Genomic DNA, 13456 nt, shown 5'->3' on the forward strand with positions numbered 1-13456 from the left:
AGATGTCACAAGTGTTTTATAGTTCTATTATCGAACAAAGCAGAGTTATAGAATTTCCTCATTAATTATGCAAATTAGCGCCTGATTTGCATAATTGCCATCTGATCATGTCAAGCATCACTTATACTACTTACATACCAAAAATCAAGACAATACGTCAACCGGTTCTTGAGTTATCGTCCTTCAAATTTTTTTCAACAAATGCTCCTGCAGTTCCAGAACAAGGCGCTAGGGGACCCAAACTCACGTCACTTCTTTCCTACCACAAGAGCTATCTACCAACCAAAATTCGTGACCCTAGCATGTCCAGAACATGAGATATCAAAACCGGAAGTTCAGCTGCAGTACCTAGGAAAGCCGCCAGGGGGCCCAAAATCTAATCATTTCTAGGTCTCATGAAGACCTACCCACCTACCAAGTTTCATTCCAATCCATCCACTGCTTCTCAAGTTATCTTGCTAAACCACAAACCCACAAACACACAGACAAACGCTACTAAAAACATAACCTTCTTGGCGAAGGTAATAATGTTCTTGTGCATATTATGTAACCAATTAAAAACTAGTAGGCTGACATTTCATACCTGTCATACTGTGACAGTAAAAACTGGAATGACATTATTAACATCACATGAGGCAAGGTTAGATCAATGTCAAATCATGTTACTGTACATTGATTTAACTTCATGAAGAAGAGAAAGGAGGCAATCGTGGAATACCACTAAAAAAACATCTCACGATTTACAGTATACCCCCGCTTTTTCACCTCTCTTCTGCTGAAAGCGATCGTGTACAAAAACTGTCAGCCCTCTTCATTTACATAATCCTACACCGACACTGCATTTTTCCCTGAATTGAGATGATTTCTAGTAGGAGCAATTATGGTACGCCAGCCTTCAGACAGGCTACCTTGGAGGCTTTGGATGGATGCATCTCCCTCCAGACTATTATTAGAATAGAGAATGAGGATTGCAGTTTGTATGCTTTCAGAATTTGTATGCTTTCAGAAGTTAGCAACATTCTAACATTCTACAAACTACACAGAAAAACTACACATTTTTTTGGTAAGAAACGGTCAAAAAATCTATTTCTTAATATAATTACTTCACTGTATTGTAACCAAAGACAAAATCATTACGATCAACTATTTCTTTTTACAGATTAAAGATCAACTCGAGGACCACTTTTTTCTCTCACCATCTTGAATACACCTGCTTTTCATCTAGTCTGGAAGTAGCTGATAACATTTTGTAGGAACTGCTGACCTTTGTTTAACACCAATCATTGGTAATGGACACTTACAAAATGTTTCAACATTCCATTAGGGGAAGCACACCAATATTTCTTTAGGCCAAGGACAGCCCACTATGGAAAAATGTCGATATCAATTAGAAATACGCCAAACGACGTATGTAGGAAATATTAGGACACTGTTACATAATACTGTTACATAATAACGCTTTGTTATCATCAAGAATATTTGAGAAATTCTGCTTGAAATGAGTCTATTATATTCTTTGGACACTGATCAATGTTTCGTTACAATTAAGGTTGCAATATCTTACCTTCCTCCTTAAAACTGCTAACCTGTATTTTATCAGGCCCATACTATTTTTTCGGTTGCACAGGAATGCCTGTCTGATTTTTGCTACTTTCATCAAAAGGAAAGAAGGCCGCTCTAACCTATCTCGTGCCTTGCTGACGTCAAACTTCATGAGTGCCCGACAATCCTGCCAGCCCACACTTCACAGTAATGTGAAAATTAAAGCATCCCTTCACCCCAGCCTGCTAGATAAACAAGCGTGTGGCCACAGCTCCCTGCCCGTGCCCTGACAGTCAACATACACATCAGAAGAGCATCGGAAAGTGTCCGTCTGGGCTTCCTAGATGTTGGGGCAGGGCCAGAATCTACACAAACAAATGGGCCAGTTCCCACAAACCACAGGCATAGCTACACAAGAATTAGCCTCCCTTATCAATGGTGCTCTGTGCTGAAAAACACTGGATAGGCTGCTAATCCAAGAGGTGGAGTTAAGAGACTTCCTTCCTGTATACCCAGTCGATTAATCACCAGAAATTTTAATGTCCTAGGCATTGATACCAAGTCTACCCCCATTGACCAAAGGTGGGGAAATAATTCTGCCCTCCCCCTCAACAAATGATGTAGAATACTATGCTGAGAGGACGAAGAAAAACCCTGAAACACCAACAGGCATGGCTCTCTTTACAGGAGTATAATACACATGTCCTGAAGCTCTTAACATTTGCTAATGATTGACGCCACCAGCATTAGACATCCAAGGTCACGGCAAGTGCACAATATACTCTGTACAATGTCAATAATACATCCATAAACTCGTGTCGCCAAAGTGTGCTCGGCAAAATCAATTCCGTACGTTGTGCAGGTCGAGAATGCATTATGCAAGCCACATCCTATCTTTTATGATAAGTCGAACACCCACAATTATGCAGGGAACTGTTGCAATGCAACATGACTTCCCTACCTGGAATACCGGGAGTGGTAGGCATGCACGACTATAGATGCTCAACAGATCAAGAACTTCAGATACAGTAATGCCCCAGACAGCAGTTTGTTGTAGGCCTCTGCAAACCTGGAGAATATTAATACTTGCTAGCTTATGAACTCCAGCTGTGCTGGAAGGTGTTGAGGTAAAGCTGGTGTGCCCAGTGTGTTCAGAAAGCTATTTGCCCAGGCAGGTCGCATCAAGGGGCGGGACTCATGGCAGATGGAACAGGTCACACCAGCAACAGGTTGTGGTGGGGGGAAGGCCGGAAGGCAAGCCGTCCATGTGGCTTCTTTGAGGCAGAGATAAGGCCAAAGTCAATGGCACATGTCAACATTGGAGGTTGTAATACATGTATGAAAACATCTATCATATTGCCATCTCCTTTCTGACATGGAATTTTCATTTTGGTACATTGCAGATGGTAACAACACCAACTATTTATTTTCAACAAAACACATACACAGTTTCCTAATATTACTTCATTAAAAAAACGTAGTTTCGCCTCAAAAAACATATTTCGTCCGCAGTGCCACTTTTGACCTACTACAATGCTAACGGCTCAGATTAAGGAACACTTGTTGAAAAATCTGACATCTTCGGTTTGCCAGTCTAGACTGTATTGATCAAGTGATGGAACACGCGTGGCAACTAAAATGGATTTCCATACAACCACCAGAAAGTAGGCCTAAAATAGTCTCCAAGAAAAACTGATTACATGGTATGGTAAAAGTAATGGCTGCATCCCAGAAAAATCATCTCTACCATCACACCTGTTCTAAAAACATGCTTTTGATTCTAGAGCTATCACCCTGCAATCTACAAACCTATAAAATAGTACTCCAGATAAAAGTCCCATCTTTCCACAACTTGAATCACTCTTTTTGCCTAAAGGAGGTCAAACCAAACTTAAATGGACTTAAAAGAAACCTGTTGCATGGGTATATTATCTAGCTACTTTGCCTTTAGTACAAAGAATTTTAAATTTGCTTCTAGAGATTCAAAAATCAGACCAGGTGCTTCCACAATACTCCCTTACTGTATATTCCATACCATAAGTGGGACTTGTGCGACTGAAGTAAAACAAAACAACAATACCACATACATCAAAAAGCCACTGGCCAAATCTCCTCAGAATCTAATTCTTTCTTCTGGGAAAGCATCTATCCATCCCAGGAAAGTACCCCTGTGTATGGGGAAAATGCTGGAAAACCATAGAATATTACAAGGTCAGCAAGTGATGCCAAATGGTATATATCAAAGCCCAGTAGGTGCCACATAGCTCTCTGATTCACACCACCTGATGGTGCACACCAAGCTGCTGTTATCTTTCCTTCCATCTCTGCTTACCTGATTTCACTCAGCGGGGTGACTGTTCCCAGAAAGATTTAAAGACTACGGATAGGTTAGAGAATGAACCAGAAGAAGGCAGAATCGCCGCAGGAAGCTATATGTACATGTACATGTATGTGTACCTTAGAGTCTGGGCACATAAAGTCTCAGTCAGTGCACTTCAGCTGTGCGGTCCAATCCCTTGAGCCATGAGCACGAGCTTGAAAATGTCGTCGTGTGAATAAGTGAGAAGTAAACACACACCCCTCCAAACAAAACCCCGGACGGAAATGAAGAACGTGGAAAACGGGGAAACGCGAAGACGCGGGCAAACAAGGACGCTGGAAAAATCTAAATGAACCTTGAGGACGCAGAACACCCGAGTGACGCAGAATGTCCAGCGACATTGTGCAAATTCTTTCCCTGTTGCCAGTGACTGGCATCAACAGTTGTCACATTAAACTGCTTGAATGTCATCACATGTTATGCTGGGGACCAACACATGGGGCTGTGCCTGCTGCTTTGATCATGCCATCTGACTCCCCTGAGAAAGCATAGCATGGCACACAAAATCATATCATATCACATTCTAGTTCCAACTAGCAAGAGAGGGAAAAAAAATGACCATATCCCATAACGTTAATTGTTCTCCAGAACAATGAAGAAAAGCACTGATTCTGTAATAAAGGTCTCGTGACAAATGTCAACCCAGCTGCTAGTAAATGGGGACCAGAAGTTCCTAGATCGAGTGCTGGATGGGCCCTGGTAATTTGAACAGCGCTTGGTGACGTCACAGGGACCCTCGTATTCTTTCATAACAGGCTGTTGTGATTTGTCAAGCAAGATCCGCACACTTCTTTTCCGCCTTCTACAAACACACGGCTCTTCAGGGCTGTGTGGACTGAACCTGTCACTGAATTGAACATGTTTTATTCAGGCAGAAGCATCATTTACTTCCACTGTTTATCTTTTTGACATGAGCAACATTGGACTCAAAACAACACCTGTATACAACAGGTAAACATACCTTTGGCAAAAGGTAGTTTTTCTATAGTTATGAGTAAAGTATGACTAATCAGTCTAATGAAAGGCAATTTTTCTGGGGAAATACCCTACACTGCCAGCAATGAGGAGTTATGGTTTTAAATATTTATATATAAAGCTGCAATTGACAGGGTAAAACTACTCTGTGGCAAAATAGACATACCTTTTCATGTAGCACAACATTATCGACGTAATGCCATGTGAACAAACAACAATGGCAAGATGCGAATTAAGACCTTGACCCATCCAGGTAAACACAAGGCAAAAATGTCTGAGCTGAAAGTTGTTTTAGTTCAAGAGATCTTACACTACTACAGTACAGGTGCCTGGTGTGTAGTGAAGCATTCTGTTTGAGTCAACAAACAACAGTCAAGGCTGGCATCTGTCAAATTGGCAACATTACCTCCACAGTCCCATAGTTTCTCATACCAACACTGTAGCATAGATAACACTCACTCACTCCACAGTCACTCACTTCAAATGATAAATACAAATTTTTTTAAAATATATAATAAGGAAAACAAAACACACAATAAATCATGCCTAGTGTGTGATGTCTTATATTAGTAAATAAAAAGGTATAAAAGCAAATAAACTATAAAAAAAAACATGAAGACACTGCAAAAAAAATGGCATTAACAGACGACATTAAAGTTGACATTCAAACAAAAGAAGTTGCATAACCCTACTGTAATTAAAATCAACACAAGTCACGACAGTACCCCATACATGAGTCATCCCCAAACCGGAGACACACCCCACTCCATAATAGTTTGCCCCACATTTGGGAAGCAACATGTTGTATACAAGGGTACTCAGTGTTATTGCCAGGATATATTTACAACCCCTGTATCTCAAAAAAGCATATTCAGAGATAAGTCTGGAGACACACGTTACAAATATAGCCATCCACAGAAAGGTTTGCCACTGAATTTAGATCTGGGTCGTGGAATACCCTCCTTCCTAAAAATACCCGGTAACAAACCACAACCACAGTTCAAAGTCTAACTTACCAGGTCCTAAAATAATGCGCCAAAAATATATGTCAAAACGTAAGGATTCATCCACTAGTGCGGGTGGTTGAAGTCTCAAGCACCTTGTTGTTATGACTGCGGCACTTACCGGAGATAGAGTAGCTGGAAAGAAGAGACGGTTCGAAGACAAACGTCTTGGACGGACTCTTCTTCAACTTTTTCTTTTCCTTCCTGCTCAGAAGACGTGGTGCGGGGAGAATCAAACTGTGGGGGAAGAAAACATGGGAGTGAAGTTAGTACGGGAATATTGATGATTTGTGCCGGTACATCCCTACGATTCGACCTCCTGTACGATAACAAGGAAACCGTGGGTCGGTATGATTTACTTCAAACCAGAAATGTGCACTGACTACGGCAAAATAACGAGCTACTAACGAGTGGAGATCTCCACAAACCGAGAGTGAAGTCGGACGTGGATAACTGCACTAGCTAACCCAAGGAAAATATGCGCCACCACTTTCTACTCTCGCGTCCCAAACACACACATGACAGATATATGAAAATGCCAAACGACTTCTGATTGATTCAGAAAGCCTGCGCTTGCTATTTTTACTGACCAGTGAGGTTGGCGCTGCTCAGCGGAGATGAAAAATCGTAACAAATCTGCGAACGCTCGTGCTATTTTTAGGGAATGGAGGACCCACCGGGAGGAAGCTGCGGAACAATACAAGCAGCCGCATCACAATCATGACCCCGGGTCACGCTGTAACTTTCTCGCGGATCTGCCATAGTTTGAACAACGTAGCTTACATTGTGTAGAAATATCATCTAAATTTTATATTTTGATATTTTTTCATCCTGCACTCTTCATATTTGATTCGACGAAAGGAAATGCTGACGGACTCATTTGTTTTTGATATGCTAAACAGCCGCGGATGGATATCGCATATCGACGGGCGGCGTAATTCCCCAAGACGTCATCTGGTTTCCGTCGCAACTGAGAGAGGGGTGGGGAGGGGGCTTTCCGCTTTGTTTTGCCATTTTCTCCAAAACCGAACAGAGAGTAAACATTGCAACAGAATTATAGGTCTGAAACCATTCATAGAAATGTGCTCTGCTGCCAGAAACGATGATTTACCGACAGGTTCTGGCGAAAAGAGGCAGACAAACAGCCTCTAAGTTGCCTGATCAAGTTACAATGCGGTGACGTCAGCGCTGGAATCGGGCATGATGTCATTGGCGGGAACTTTCAGATCCACATTTCGGTTCCCGTACGCAAATTTCCTTGTACCTTTGGTTAGACTTAAAACAAAACGTGATCCTATGTTCCTGAAAATGGATATAAATTCAAAATATTGTAGGTTTTTCAGGTTTTGTAAACAAGGATAACAGCGACAGGATTATGGGGGAATCACCTTTATCATTTTTCAGCCCTTAGTAATTAAGTCAACACTTCTTTCTGGCTGAACTCAACATTAGAAGGAAAGAGTAAACATTGAAAAAGTATAACACTGTATACATTTACCAAGAGAAATTAACATTCTTGTAACTATTGTAGTGCATGTGTATCATTTGGTCAGTAAATTGACTAATACTAACGTTAGTATTAGCCCAAGAAATGCAATTGTCATGCTTTTCTACATATAGGAAATTTTGAAAAAATTTATTTAATTTGTAAGGGACAAAGATGTAATAAAAGCCAAAGAAACAACCTCAAATTGATTGTTCTGTTTTTCAGAACTTGAGGAAAATTTGAATAGATTCAGGAAACTTGTCTTTTCTCTGCACTGAAACCCTTGCTTCTTTGCCAATGATCTGACTGCACACACACGTTTCCTCTATCACCCAGCTCCAGATAGTATGACAGGATAGTATGCCCTATTTTTCATCTCTTTGTACAGGTGTCATCTTATATGGGTGAAACTGTATTTGTCTGAGATATGCATGATTTGTACATGAAAGGGTCTACCTCGAGGACACTAGCAAAAACATGTGGGCCATCCTCTGAAATACAAAAGACAAGAGATTCTGTTTCAAAATTTTTATATCTCTCTAGATCCCCCTAAACATATATGGCCTTCTCTACTACCTTTGAGTAAATTGCTGGTAGACTTTAGCACTCCTCTGTATAATGTTTATGAAACAGAGAAAATTAAATTATGTTTCCTTGAAACAGAGATTAACTGATATCAGTGATAAGATGCTGTTGCATAATGTACAAACAGCTAGGTTTCATCATTGGCCTATGATCGGTTGTCACTGTAAAGGCTGGCATGATAAAGCCTTTCTAACAGAAAAAAATCATCACTGAGTACCAGGAAATAAGTATCTTGGGCTTCATCTCCCCCCTGCTGAAGCCTTTAGGCAGTTGTGATCAACATGATTCTTGCTAGCATATGAAAACTGACACATCCTTAGATCTTTCTTATGGACCCCAAGGCCACATGAAGCTCTACCATTTCAACAATTAATACCAGAACTGGCAGACAGCTGGATCCCCCAGCATTACTGTGCTTCTTCTGTTTACTACTTCAAAGTCATTGAAAATATCACCCCCCGTGCCTTCTATCCATCTTCTCTGTAAGGCAGATTGAGATTGATTTATCAGGGCTTGAGAAAAACTACCTGCAATTTGCAGAAAAATGTCAAGATTGCAGGTAAGGCCACACCAATTTAATTTGTTGGTTCTCAGATTTTTTCAGAAAAAATATGAAGCGACAGGGCGAAAAAAAAAATAAATAACTAGAATTCCGAGATCTCATACCTCCATGAAATATGATCTTGATATGTAAATGTAAATTTCTTCTTTAATTGTTCAAATGACCTCTGCATTAACATGATATATGCATCGTGATGTATGTTAACTTTTGATTAACTTACAGATGACCCAAGTATGACATTCTCATCATTCACCATTACGAAATCATAGAATTTTCACATTGATTATGCAAATTAGGTCATCATTTGCATAATTAGTATCTGTTGAAGTTCCGCCTGCCATAGGTTACATAGTATAATGTAAAACACTGTAATTATAGAATTTCCTCATTAATTATGCAAATAAAGTCCTCATTTGCATAATTTACATTTAATTATGTACATCTCTCTCTCAGCTACCTACACACCAAAAATAATGAAAATATGTTGTTCCTGTCTGGACTTATTGGCTTTTAAACATTTCGCCAGAAAGTGCCCTGCAGTTCCAGAACAAGCCGCTAGGGGGCCCAAACTCATATGACTTCTTCCCAAGCTACCTTCCATCAAAATTTCATGACCCTAGCATGTCCAGATCGCGAGATATCAAAACCGGAAGTTGCGCTGCAGTACCAAGGGAAGCCACTAGGGGGACCAAAATCTCATCATTTCCAGTTTTCGTCACACCCTACCAACACACCAAGTATGAAACCAATCCATCCAGGCGTTCTTGAGTTATCTTGTTGACCAACAGACAGACGGAAGGACGGACGGACGGACGGACGGACGGACAGATAAACGCAATAGAATAATATTGTATTGACAGTGTAAATATAGTGCACAACATCTGTTATGTAATAGTATATTAACCTGACATATAAATGTAATTGTAGTAAACGCACGACGACCAGGCCGGATATTCTAGCTTGTTAACGTTTGGCCACAACATCTGTTATGTAGTAGTAGTATGTCTATCTGAATTGTAACTGACAATGTTAACTGTTCCGAATTGTTTATGTTATTGTTGTGAGGGCTAGCCCTTTATAATAGCCTCCGGCTAGTTGGGCAGTCCTGGCTGCTTACATATGTGTTATCAGCCTAATAAATCAAATCAAATCAAATCATAAACGCAACTGAAAATATAACCTCCATGACACATTTCATGGAGGTAAAAACAGGTCTAGGCATCCTATTATAGGCTTAAATGCTACAAAATGAGCCATGGAGTCAACACAAAAGGCTGGGTTAAAATTTAAACATTGAATTTTGAACTTTTAATCAAACCACTGCAATGATAGATGGGAAAACTGTAACAACTAGGAAAAAAAGGACTTTCCTCAACTGTTGGGGGGCAAAACATGAGCATTTTTCAGTTGATTCAGGACCAGAATCAAATTTTTTTTTTTGCAAATCAGAAAAAAACGAAGAGGCGAATCCGAGAACCAACAAATTAAATTGGTGTGTTCTTAAAATATGATATAGGCACAGTAGCACGAAGCAGTGATCACATCTACTGGTATGTACTATTCATTGCAAGCCTATCTTTTCAAGAAAAAGTTACTACACTGTAGCTTGTTTGGAACACTACAAATGTACAGTTTTTCACCACATAGTGATACAACTGGGTAATAGTTGAACTTTTACAAAGAGATGGTTTAGATGTTAATATTCCAGTTTTTTTATGAAAGCAGGTAGCACATATCACAAATGTATTTTGCATTTGAGGATTTCTCTCTGTTCCCTTCTACTATACCTGCTTGGAGATTATTACGTGTAAATATTCCCATTTTCTTCATTCAACCCTGAAGATGGCAGGTAGATTTGCATGTGAATTGGAAGCCATGCGATTATAATTAAGGTCACAAAACATCTACAATCATGGGGATCTTTGTTGATTTTGTGACAATGTTTCCATCAATTCACATAGCACAACATGTACATGACACATGTACCAAATGTAAATTAAGAGTGATTTTACAGTATCTGCACACTAAGCTTGTAACTATGCTGTACTACAGCAAACCTAATTGAATAAGGAAGGAATATTCTCTGATAATTATTGAGTATTGTCAGGGCTAGAAAATCAATTTGAAATACCAAGTGTGGGATTTCTCATCGGTAAATCAAATGTGCAACATTCCTACAAAGGACATGCAGCTATCTGTAAGGTTGATTTAATTTTCCTCCAACTTTTTGCCTGTTTTGTAACAAATTTAGACTTGAAGGGTAAAAGTAAGACAGTGCACTTAGTAGACATCAAAGAATCCTTTCCATGGTTGCAGAGCTGGTAAACATATCAGGCTTTGACATTTAACTATTGCCCATTATAGGCCTGATTAGCCTTTACCAGCGAGTCGTGCCCATCAGCCCACCTGTTCCACAATAATCCCAGCCAACTAGATTTGGTCAGAGCAGACTGGATACCGGGGTGTTTTGAACAGCTGGAACCTACGCAACTCTCGTGATTCTAGGAATGGAATCGTAAATGCATATCAGGATGAACCTAAAGGATAGTGGCAAATGGCAGGCTGCCATCTGAAAGGCTGAGCATCAACATGCAAGCGCATCCAACCCCATTGACGAAGAAGCCCGCATAGTGAGCGAGTGAGTGATGCTAGTAAAGGCTCAGGCCGTTGACATGAGGGGGTGGTGGCTATTTTTGGTCTGATTTCCCGAGCCCAGTAGGAATCGAGAGCTGTGGTCCAGTTTCTTTGAAAACCAGCCTGTAGGGAGCAGTATACACAGGAAATTAGAATCCCCAATAAGATCTTATTTGATGTAAACAAATTTGCTTTTATTCATGTACATGTATGATGCTTGAGAACAAATTTTATCCCCAAATGTTCCTTGTTCTGACTTGCCTCCAAGAAAAGTATGAGGCTGCATGGCTGCTGGGTAGTATTAGGAAGAAAAGGGGGTTAGAACCTCCTTGGAGAAAGCAAGGCAAATTTGTGCAATTACTTGACCACAGATTGGCTGTACCTAGCCTGACTAATCGCGCTCCTGGCGGCCGGCCGCCCTGAAGTAACACAGGCTAGGCTGAACCTTGATCCATTCATTTATTGCCCAAATTTGGAAAATGGCTGCTTCTTAATAAGCCAATCAAATCATGCCTGCCTACTTTCCTTATGATAGACTGATAAATCAACTACAGGATTCATGTAAGCCAGCTGTTTTCTCGAACTTTCTTTCGCACTGTACAGAAAAATCCATTGTGACCTTTTTTTTCAATTCTTCTGTTCAAAAACCACCACTACAGCTGACAAGTACACTACTTCCAGTTAGTAAGTACACGTAATTCATCATCAAGTTAATAAAGACACATGGACAACTTCAGATTGAGCGATCAATTAACTGATATGTGATCTATGAAGAAAAGCTGGCAGCTGCTGGAGATAATAGATGGCAGGTGACACTGGAAGTTGGGATCTTGGCTCCTTTCCCATAAAAGGATTCATGCTATAGCAGGAGACAGTAATTAACACAATGTTACATATACATGCATAGCCGAGGATATAGCAAAGGTTTTTTGGTAATATTTTTCTGGGGTCTCTAACAACATGTTATTTTGTACGTCCACTCTGACTTGTTTTGCTTTTTGCATTCTCTCTTTTTACTCCACAGGAAGTTTGAGCATTAATGTACTGTAGGAGCTTAATTAACACCAGTTTGTAAGGTGCCTGTTATGACAACTGCTTGACAAAGCAGCTTTTGTCAACCTAAAGACATGGGGATTGCTTTGATGGGCTTTTATGGACTTCCAGTTTTATGGAGTCATTCACCATTGTAGGCATCTGCTGTTCATGAGTCCTTGAAACATCCCCCGAACATTCTTAATTTTAAAAGTTGATTTCAAACCTCCTTGATTTTAAACGTTGCTTTTAAACCTCCTTGATTTGATCATGGAGTTCATTGATTGAATAATAATAAAGCTACAAAATATACAAATTTGTCAACAGAGATATGTTTTTGTTTTCTGCACACCTCAGCGATGCTTTTTGTTTTTGGTTGTTTTCAAGACATCCTTTATAGTTCTATGAATTATTACCATATACCGTATGTGTTTTTAATTTGTGCCCTCCTGGAGTGCAGAAAAAGTGCTGTCGCGGGATTAGAAAACTGACAGTTACATCCTGCATCCTAGCCTCCTTCGAAACCTTCTCTCCGTGGCAAAAACTCCCTCGGCAACAAATCGTCCCTCGCGGCCGCATATTACTCGCGTCGCTCAGAGAAAAAATAACGCCGACGCCCAACAAGACTGCGAAGGAGGCTACCTGCATCCATCCTTTTCTCACTCCTGTGGCTTGTTTGACCAGAAAATCATCTTCAAAACAGGAGTCAGCACCCTTGTGTCAACACAAGTGGCCCAGGTGCCCCCTGGGTCTGCCCAATGGTGCAGAACTGATCCCACAGCAGGCAGCACCTGCCAATCAGCCCTAAATGCCCCTATCAGTTTCAGAGGTCTTGCAGTTGGGTTACATGATACATCTCCAACAATTACACCAGAGCCAGTCTTTTATCCATATCTTATCAGGTGGATATTTGTGGTTGATTGGGAACAAACCCATTGAAAACCATTAACGACAATTAAAAATGAAAAGAGACCTATGGACTGGTCCTGAGCAAGGATGTGTAGTCCATGCCCTTGGGATTGTGCATGTACCACTCTGATGTTCAGCAGCAGCACTCTGCCTGTCAATCACTTACATTGCTTGGAGAAGCTAATTGTCAGGAGGTTGCCATGGACAGGTGCACACATGGTGGGTGGGAGTGTCCTGTGTATCTTTCCCGAATCAATTACTGGATACATTAATAAGCATAGCAGTTCAATACACATGTCTACATTTGGTCAAAATTAACTCATGGATGTAGAATAACAATTCACAGC

At 40.5% G+C, this 13456-nt stretch overlaps 1 protein-coding gene across 39 annotated transcripts in view; it reads right to left on the reverse strand.

Annotated features, from left to right (window-relative positions):
* LOC109466049 (myocyte-specific enhancer factor 2A-like) overlaps window positions 1-13456 on the reverse strand; it is a 58185-nt gene that overhangs the window by 35555 nt on the left and 9174 nt on the right. For 34 of the 39 annotated variants that reach the window (XM_019763608.1, XM_019763630.1, XM_019763622.1 and 31 more), the window contains exons 1-2: window positions 6492-6618; window positions 6023-6138 (exon numbers count right to left, since the gene is read on the reverse strand). The gene's annotated coding sequence lies outside the window, so the exon portion shown is untranslated. Of the gene's footprint in view, window positions 1-3999; window positions 4079-6022; window positions 6139-6309; window positions 6435-6491; window positions 6619-13456 lie in introns of those variants that run through there. The other 5 variants (XM_019763590.1, XM_019763587.1, XM_019763588.1 and 2 more) reach the window with 4 other exon arrangements.

Source organism: Branchiostoma belcheri, unplaced genomic scaffold, assembly GCF_001625305.1.
Source record: "Branchiostoma belcheri isolate BF01 breed outbred unplaced genomic scaffold, Haploidv18h27 scaffold16, whole genome shotgun sequence".
In the NCBI taxonomy this organism is placed as follows: Eukaryota; Metazoa; Chordata; class Leptocardii; order Amphioxiformes; family Branchiostomatidae; genus Branchiostoma; species Branchiostoma belcheri.